The 9,353-nt window shown below is 39.7% G+C and overlaps 1 protein-coding gene across 1 annotated transcript in view; it reads right to left on the bottom strand.

The window, feature by feature from the left end:
- Ube2w (ubiquitin-conjugating enzyme E2W (putative)) overlaps positions 1-9,353 on the bottom strand; it is an 82,677-nt gene that overhangs the window by 72,546 nt on the left and 778 nt on the right. The window lies entirely within an intron of this gene.

The raw sequence follows: 9,353 nt of genomic DNA, 5'->3' as shown, positions 1-9,353 counted from the left end.
AAAAAAAAAAAAAAAAAGTAAAAGGTATTTGTACCAAATTTCATTCTAACAAGGAACAAATATCAGTAATATAAAATGGTGTAATTTTTGCACATAAACTATGCATATCCTCCTGTATATTTACAATCGTCTTTAAATTCACTGTACCCAGGCATGGTGGCGCATGCCTATAATCCCAGCACTCAGGAGGCTGAGGCAGGATGGTTGTGAGTTCCAGACCAGTCTGGGCTACAAAGTGAGCTCAAGGCCAGCCTGAACTGCATAGTGAGACCCTGTCTCAAAAAGATAAAAATAAATAAAAATAAATTCACTGTAATACCTAACACAATGTAAATGCTATATAAAAATTTGTTATACTCTATTGTTTAGGAAATAATAGCAAGGAAAAAAATTTGTGTATGTTCACTACCAACCCAATTTTTTTTTAAAGTATGTTCAAAGCCAAGTGTGGTGGCACAAGCCTGTAATCCCAGCACTCAGGAGGCTGAGGCAGGAGGATCGTTGTGAGTTTGAGGCCAGCCTGGGCTACAAAGTGAGCTCAAGGCCAGCCTGAACTGCGTATGAGACCCTGCCTCAAAAAGTAAACAAAAACCACCCAAAAATAAAGTATGTTCCATCTACATTTGGTTGAATTCCCAAATGGGGCTCTGACAGATACGAAAAGCTGTCCGTATTTGGGCTCAGAGAGCAACCAACCACATAATCTTCTTCTCAATCATACAAGACTTAATACTATGGCTATCATAAAGTGAAATAACCACAGTCAGTGAAAGAACTACCACATATTAGATGAGATGCATATAATTAACAGAAACTACACCGATTTTTGAATAAATTATCCTATTCAATCCAACTGTTTAGTTTCTCTGACTGGACCAGGGTAGAAGTAAAAGTCATGAGTGCACTCACCGACAGGACGAAAGGTAGCACACACAAATGTCTTCATACCACTCTCACCTACCCTGGGAAGGGCATTTGCCTGAATCTCTGTTCTGTTTCACTCAGAAGATACGCGCTTACTCCCAGAAGTAGAGCACTCTCCTCTTTGAATTAAAAATTTAATAAAGACAAAGCATCTTTATAATAACTACAAATATAGTATACTCTAATGATAATAAAAAAAACTACAAAGCAAAAATGTAAAGCCTTACAAGAAGCGTAAAACATGCTGTGAGAGCTACAAGGCAAGAGAATGGGTTTCAGCTGTGAGGAGTGAGGTTATTCTGTGAATTCACATCAGGTACAAAGCTGTAAAGAACTCAAGTGGATAATGAGTAAAATTTGAATTCAGGAAGAAAGGACAAAAGACTAACCAAATAACCTGCCATTTAAAAAAATTTTCCTTTGTTTTTCTGAGCCAAAGTTTTACTATGGTATAAGTTGTCCTTGAACTTGCTCTGTAGTTTGAGTTTGGCTAGCCTCAAACTCACCGTCCTCAACCTCTTGAGTGCTACAATAACCTACTACTTACAAAACAAAACAAAACTAGGAATAAAGATGAGTTACTGTATCAAAACTGCCCAGAATTAAAACTGTAAATTCGCCGGGCATGGTGGCCCACGCTTGTAATCGCAGCACTGGGGAGGCTGAGGCAGGAGGATCATTGCAAGTTCAAGACCAGCCTGGGCTACAAAGTGAGCTCAAGGCCAGCCTCAACTGCAGAGCGAGACCCTGTCTCCGCCCCCTCCCAAAAGAAAAGAAAACTGTAAGTTCATTATAAAAAGTAACTAAACAGAGTTGCTAAATAGTCCTAGCAAGTAAAGATTACCAACAGCATATATACATTTTTAGTGATGGCACTCTGAATTAAGGACAGAGGAAATAAAAGGCCAGGGACCCGAATCTGAAATAATCTGACTGTTAGAGACTCTAATGAAGTAAAAGTTGAACACAGATTTCAGAAAGGAAAACAGAAAAACTAGCAACATAACCGCTCTAATGAAGGAGCAAAAGACTAAAAACAGAAAAAAAAAACCTAACATTCTAAGTACCCAGAAAAGGCAGCTCATTTTCTAATACGGAGCTCCTAAAATTATTATTATTTTGTCTTTTTGAGACAGGATCTCACTATGCAGTTCAGGCTGGCCTTGAGCTCATTTTGTAGCCCAGGGTTTGTCTCCAACAGTCTTCCTCCTGCCTCAGCCTCCTGAGTGCTGGGATTACAGGTGTGCGCCACCACGCCCAGCTCCTAAAATTATTTTTTAATGAGAATTTTACTTCTGTTCAACTCCGAAGATTCACGATATAATTTATGCAATGTAGCTGGGTAGAGAAGAATCAACAGCCCACGAGAGCACCCAAGAGCCACATCTTAATGCACTAATCCTCCTCCAAGGAGAACCCTGCTGGCTTTCTTCTATAAAATAGCCACCAAACAAGAAATTTCAGTAAAGCTGGTAAGACAGTCAACATGTACTCTGATATGGACAAGAAATGGATATTCTCCAACAGATCTTTAAGTATGTGGAAAGCCAGATACACATACAGATATATAGGTTTTTTTCCTATGGACTTAAACTTGATTCTTAGAGGTCCTCTACAGGATTAAACTAACTAAGACCTCCCGAACTCTACCAGGCCCAAGGAGATACGCTACAACTTACTCTATTTACATTACTGGGACACCTGAATTCCTACACTGTCGTGGAGATACGTCCTCAAAATAAAGAGAAAACACACTCATGGTTTGCAGAAGTTGGGAGAGAGGAAAACTGGGAGTGAGCACTCACACATCCGGGATTTCCTTCTGGAGAGAGGAAAATGTTCTGGAAACAGAGCTGACGGCAGTCCCTGTATCAGAAGCCACCGAACCGCACACATTAAAAGGGTAAGTTTTAGGACACGCAAAATATATTTCAACTAGAAGAAGAACAGCTGTGCCTTTTACAACTAATACACCAGGCAGGCTCACAATTTTCTTACGGTTTTTCTGAGACAGAGCCTCACTCTGCAGTCTAGGCTGGCCTCCAGTTCACAGCAATCCTCCTGTGTCAGCCTCTTAAGCACTGCAATTACAGGTGTGAGCCTCCATGCCTACCTAAGGCACACAATTTTACTTGGCTAATTTTCAAATATTTGAACAGGAGTGCTGAGCAATATACACTAACTAGAAACTGCATTTCTCTTCTCCTTTCTGTGATGTGGAAATACAGACCACATATGACACATAACCATAAAAGATCTCTGGGTTTTTCCCATTGATAGTCAACACAGAAACCAGGAATCATAGAAAAAACACCTTTAAGACACAAATTATCTGGCAGAGGAGTTCAAAATAAGCCTATCACATTGTAATTCACAATTCCAAAGATCCGTAAGATGAAATAAACTGAGATTTCACCATATATGCCTTTCATCAATCCCTATTTTATGTTGAGGAAGAAAGATTACACAGTTATTAAGAGACAAAACTAGAATTCAAACTCATTTATTGATTCTCAAGGTTGTATTCATTTATTGAACATTTACTGAGCGCCTACGATACCAGGTACTCAGTGACACCCAGAGGAAATAGAAAACCAATCAGTTAGTCAGGAATAAATCAAGGGTATGAAGAATTTAGCGCTGTGTGGGGAATCACCAGCGCTGGGAAGGCTTCACTGAAAGGATAACACCTGAACAAAGATCTTAATAAAAACAGAAAGTAATCCCCTACCCCGCCCTCCCAAAACACAAAGGGTACCATGAGGAAAAATTTTAACACTTGGTAAATATGAATATTTTGCAGATAAAGTTAATAATGAAACATACATCAGTGATATGGAATAAAACTCCTCTAACAAATGCTCAACTTAGGTAAACACTCAGCAGAAGTTTATTACAGAAGGAGGCCAATTATCACACTTTTAAAGCTCTTCCAGCCACGAGTGCTGGTGCAAGACTGTAACCCCCAGCACTCAGGAGGCTGAGGCAGGAGGAACACTGCATTGAAGGCCAACCTGGGCTACACAGTGAGTTCAAAGCCAGCCTGAATTACATAGTTAGACCATGCCCCAAAAAGACTCCTTTGATAATGAAGATTATTTTTTAACTGCAAAAATTAACTCTTATAATTTTATTCATAAGTCTGGTTCACACATAATCTCCTCCTAAAAGTTGAACCATAGGGCTGACAGTATAACAGCTCATTGGTAGAACACTTCCCTAACTATTGAGCAAGACCAGGAGTTCCACCGCGCAGCCCTGTAAAAAATATAAATACCGAAGATAAAAAATCCCTAAGGAAGCTCTGTATTAGCGAGGTGTGTTGGGGCACACCTGTAACACCAGCACTCTGGGAGAGTGAGGCAGCAGGATCACAAGTTCTAGCTCAGTAGGAGCAACTCAGCAAGCCCCTGCCTCAAATAAAAAACAGGACCGGAAATGCAGCTCACGGGGATCCTGGGTTCAATCCCAGGTACTAGGGGTAAGAAAAGAGCGAGAGAGAAAGAAACATTTTATTATGAACTCTAAGGAATATTCCCTCTTATTTCCTGGCTACAGAAGCTAAAAACCAGTACTGTATTAACTGCTTCTTGACTGAAAAGATAAATAATTATCCTAACAAATTCTCTACAATGCCAAATTTGTTAAAATGTTCACCACCTACAACTTCATAGCATTAGCAGATTTCAGAGCACCTTCACTGCTCAGTTACTGTGTAATTTTTACTAAGTCACTTACCCAACTAAGTAATTATCAGAAATCACTTTCTCTGTCTTTATTAGAATGAAACAGGGTTACCTGACATTCCCTTGCACAAAGCTGCAAAATGAATCCAGAAAATAAAATTAAAATATCTGAAAAACACTAGTTTGGAAAACACACAAATCAAAAAAGGAACTTTTTGCAATACATAAATATGAATTTTAAATTGGTATTTAACCTTATAGAACTGCCGAAAAGGTTTCTCTGAAACAGAATTAAATGAATGCAGAATGTGCTACTTCGGGATGTTTCTTCACGGTCCGGTGATGGGCAAATGTTTACTGTATTCAGTATGTGCACAGGTAAGCGACAAGAGGGGAATGTTTCTTTCTTGCTTTCAGGAAAACTATGGCCAAGGGAGGAGACCTGAAATGTTAATAAAAGCCTGGACACTTTTAGGACAAACATAAAAGGGATCCCATACGGCAATAATTGATTAAATGTAAAGAGAAAAGTAAGACTCTTTTCATAGTGAGGTGATTACACTAGCTTTACTCTTCTGTTCCCATGAGGTCTACTATCTTATGTTCACAACTCACACAACACCCTCCGTTCTATTCCCTTTCCCTTTCCTCTGATCCAACAGCTCTATCACGAAAGAATCCAGCAAACCTCAAATACCACAATTCAAGGTCCTAACCAGGCATGGTGACACATGCCTGCAATCCCAGCACTCAGAAGGCTGAGGCAGATCGCTGCAAGTTCGAGACCAGCCTGGGCTACAAAGTGAGCTCAAAGCCAGCCCAAACTACATAGTGAGACCCTGTCTCAAAAAGGCCAAAAAAAAAAAAAATTCAAGGTCCCAGCGCTCAGTGAGACTCAGCAACCAAGATGATTCCATTTTCTAACTTTTGCAGTACAAGACAACCCCTCATGATGACATTAACAGATACGCATGTGGTGTCTAATTGTCAAGGCAACATGACTGCTCTAAGAGTATTGTAAGAGCCTCTCTTACTCATTACATCCAATTACCTGAGCAAAGACATATGGAGAGTTGTGAACAGTCCACAATAACTGACTTTTCTAAGCCATGTGAAAACAAGCACATACCCATACTCTGTCTCCTGTTACTAATCTCAATGTAGTTCCAGCTAGCGAAATCAACAGTCAACAGTCTAAGACCCAGCTAGTTTAGAGAAGAAGAAAATGCAGAAAATTCAGAAAGAATTACCAGACCGATCATTTCTCTCAATTATATCACTGTTCTCTGAGTTGACAAACGTCAATTATTATGCATTTTCTGGGCTTGTAAGACATATGGTAAGGACAGTTTATCTAAAAGGAAAGTAAAGAGTGTGTACCAAGTAAGACTAAAACTTCTAAGAGAAGTCTGGCTGAAACTGCTAAATTCTACAACTGGAAAACATACAGGAAGTTAAACCGGCAAAGTACTTCAAAACATGAAGCAAGCTGTGAGAAAGAGGAAAAAACTATCCAGTGAAAAAAGAAACAACAAAAACTTTTAGGGCTTAACTGAAACAACAGCTCAATACTGCTACTCTTTTACAAAATGCTTAGAATCATCTGGAGATGGAAACTTTGTATCAAATAATTACAGTCCCTGAAGTGCAAAAGGAAAATGTGTTGCAAAGAACTTCCCATTGACTATTTTAAAGATTACTAGAATTACCAAAATTAAATGTACACTTAATTCCTACCAATTTTAACTATCACCATGACGGTACCAGTCTCTTACAAAGTTTTTTTTTTTTTTTTTTACTTTTTTTTGGAGACAGGGTCTCCTTGTGTAGTCTAGGCTGGCCTTGAACTCACTATGTAGCCCAGGCTGGCCTCAAGCTCAGGACAACCCTCCTGTCTCAGCTTTAAGTGTTGGAATTATAGGCGTGTGTCACCATGCCTAGCTAAAAACAGTTTCTTAAAATATAATCTAAGTATAATTTTACTTGATGATTCGTGACTGTGTTCTAGGAAGAAACAGTAAGGAAAAAAAGGAAAAACACAAACGACTATCTCAAAGGGCTCACAGAAGTGTGAAAATCTCCGCCTCGAAACTGTGCATGGGAGAATTCCGGCAATATTACTCAGTAGAACTTCCCTAGAATTATAGGTGTGTCAGCATATCGAGCCACCCCCCCCCCTTGGTATTTCACAAAGAGCTGCCTGGTCAGTTGCTTCCAGTCTCCAACTTCACCCACCTTGGTGTACTGCACAAAAATTATTTTTTAAACAGGGCATGGTGGCGTATGCCTGTAATCCTAGTACTGGGGGTGGCTGAGGCAGGAGGACTGCTAAACTGGAGGCCAGCCTGGGCTACATAGTGAGTTCAAAGCTATCTTGGACTTCATGGAGACTCTGTCTCAAACCATCCCCCAAATTTATTTTGTGTGAGGCATGACCTCAAAGAAAAGACTAAATATATTAGAACAGTTTCAATCTCAACCTTAATTCATACTCTTCAATAAGAAATTCAAGCTGTGCCTGTAATCCCAGCACTCGGGAGGCTGAGGCAGGAGTATCGTTGCAAGTTGGAGACCCACATGGGCCACAAAGTGAGTGCAAGGCCAGCCTGAACTGCATGCAGAGACCCGGCCTCAAAAAAAGAAAGAAATTCAGTCTACTTGATTTCACTGCATTAATCTTTTTTTTTTTTTTTTGTACCGGGAATTGAACTCACCACCTCACGCTTGCCAGGCAAGCACTTATGCTGCTGAGCTATATCCCCGGCTATTGCATTAATCTTTACAGATAACTTATTTCTTTTATATTTACTAAATAATCAAATCCCATATTACATTTGTATAATGTAGCATAGTTTTGAAATACAGTTCCTTTTGAAGCTTAAGTAACCTCTTCAACAATAACAATACCCTGGTGTGGGTAAAATAAAGGAATCCATTAAAAAGCTTTTTAGACAAGGACGTGGTCAGACCAGCATTCTGTAACATGGCATACTTTTTCCTAATTGAAATCCCCAGCCGGGCGTGGTGGCTTACGCCTGTAATCCCAGTACTCGGGAGGCTGAGGTAGGAGGATCACTGCGAGTCCGAGACCATCCTGGGCTACAAAGTGAATTCAAGGCCAGACCAAACTATATAGCGAGACCCTGTCTCAAAAAGACAAAAAAAAGAAATCCCCAAAATACTGATATCCTAACTTCCTTCCTTGGTGCATCTCCACAGCACTATCACTATCACCTTCTAAATAATACACAACTCAAATGGTCTGTTCATTTCTATCTCCCTCAACTAGACTATTAAATCCACAAAAGAAGACATTTTATTTTTGTTCACTGCTGTCTCGGACACCTATGTAGGTGCTTGACATATTCCCCCCGCCTCCCAAATACTTGCTGAGTGAATGAACATATTTAATCATGTGCTTGTAGTTTTACGTGTAATTTAGTTATTTTGAAAAGCTTTAACCTATACTATTAAGAAGACCGGGAAACAAATTTTGTACAACAAAGACACAGAATAAAAACATAGAAAGCAGTATGGTGTTTCACTAAGTTTGATTTTTCTATGTTAAACTATTTTAAAAGTATTCTCAGAAAACCTCAAGTATTTTTAAAAATAAATAAAAAGGAAAATGATGAACAAATTAAAATAAGAAGCACCAGTTTTCCATTTCTCTAATTAGAAGACAAAGGAATACAGAATAAGACCCAAGTACTACTAAAAATGCGCTATACTGACAAGTATTTTATTCTATTGCTTAAGTCATTATGCAAAATTGAAGATTATCAATAACTCTCTTAAAAACAAATCTGCCTTTTCCAAACACTTTAAGCCTAAATGCAACTAGCTAACACTGCCTGCGTATCAAATACAACCACAAGCGCTAGGGATTTTAAGCTTAACTTTCAGTCTTAAACAATGTTTACACATTAATTCAGATAACAATCTTAAACTCGTCATGACACGTTTTCATCTTAATACAGATAAAAATCTTTAAAGCAGTCAAATAGCTCATGTACTGTTCAACTGATATTCCACAGTTCCTTTTCTGGCCTCAAATGACGAAACTTCACTAACATCTCTGGGGGAAACTGGTGTAGTATAACGTTTCCTGAAATTGTTCTTGTTTTTCCTTGCACCATTTTCGTGACATCTCTTCACCTAGAAATTTAAGTGCAATTTTATTGTTCTGCAGGAAGAGCCAGAGGGAGAAGCAAAGGGAAAGGGAATAGGGTAAGGAAAACAATTCAAACGGGATAACATAAAGCAGAGAGGTAAATGTGAGGCAAAGGAAAAAAACAACTACACAAAAGGGGAAGAAGATACAGAAAAAAGAAGGAGGAAAAACACTGCTAATATAGAAAAACAAAAAAACGGGGAGGACAAAGATGTCATCTTCTAGAAACAGAAAAATCCTAAGAAAAACGTGATCTCTTAAGGGACTGCTCCTAGAACTCCTCAAGGCATTTTAGCAGCCACTCCTGGAGAGTTCTGCCTTGTCTTTGTACCTGTTTTAATAATAAGGCTAGTTCTAGCGGAGTGAAGTACGGGCTGTAGATAATGCAGTCAATCTCTAAAAACTACAGTCGCGGGTGTCATCTTCGCCCGAAAAACGAACTCGCCGGATCGGGGGCGGGCAGCGAATTCGGCCGGAAAGCCCGAAGACCGCGCGCGGACGAGCCGGGGCGGCCGGACAGCGGTCGGCAGTCGGCCGCTCCCCAGCCGGGGCTCCGGCAGAGCCGGGGC

The sequence above is a fragment of the Chinchilla lanigera genome, unplaced genomic scaffold (assembly GCF_000276665.1).
Source record: "Chinchilla lanigera isolate Chin_1 unplaced genomic scaffold, ChiLan1.0 scaffold00043, whole genome shotgun sequence".
NCBI classification, from domain to species: domain Eukaryota; kingdom Metazoa; phylum Chordata; class Mammalia; order Rodentia; family Chinchillidae; genus Chinchilla; species Chinchilla lanigera.
The sequence above is the reverse complement of the archived record's forward strand: the minus strand, read 5'-3'. Positions and strand labels throughout refer to the sequence as shown.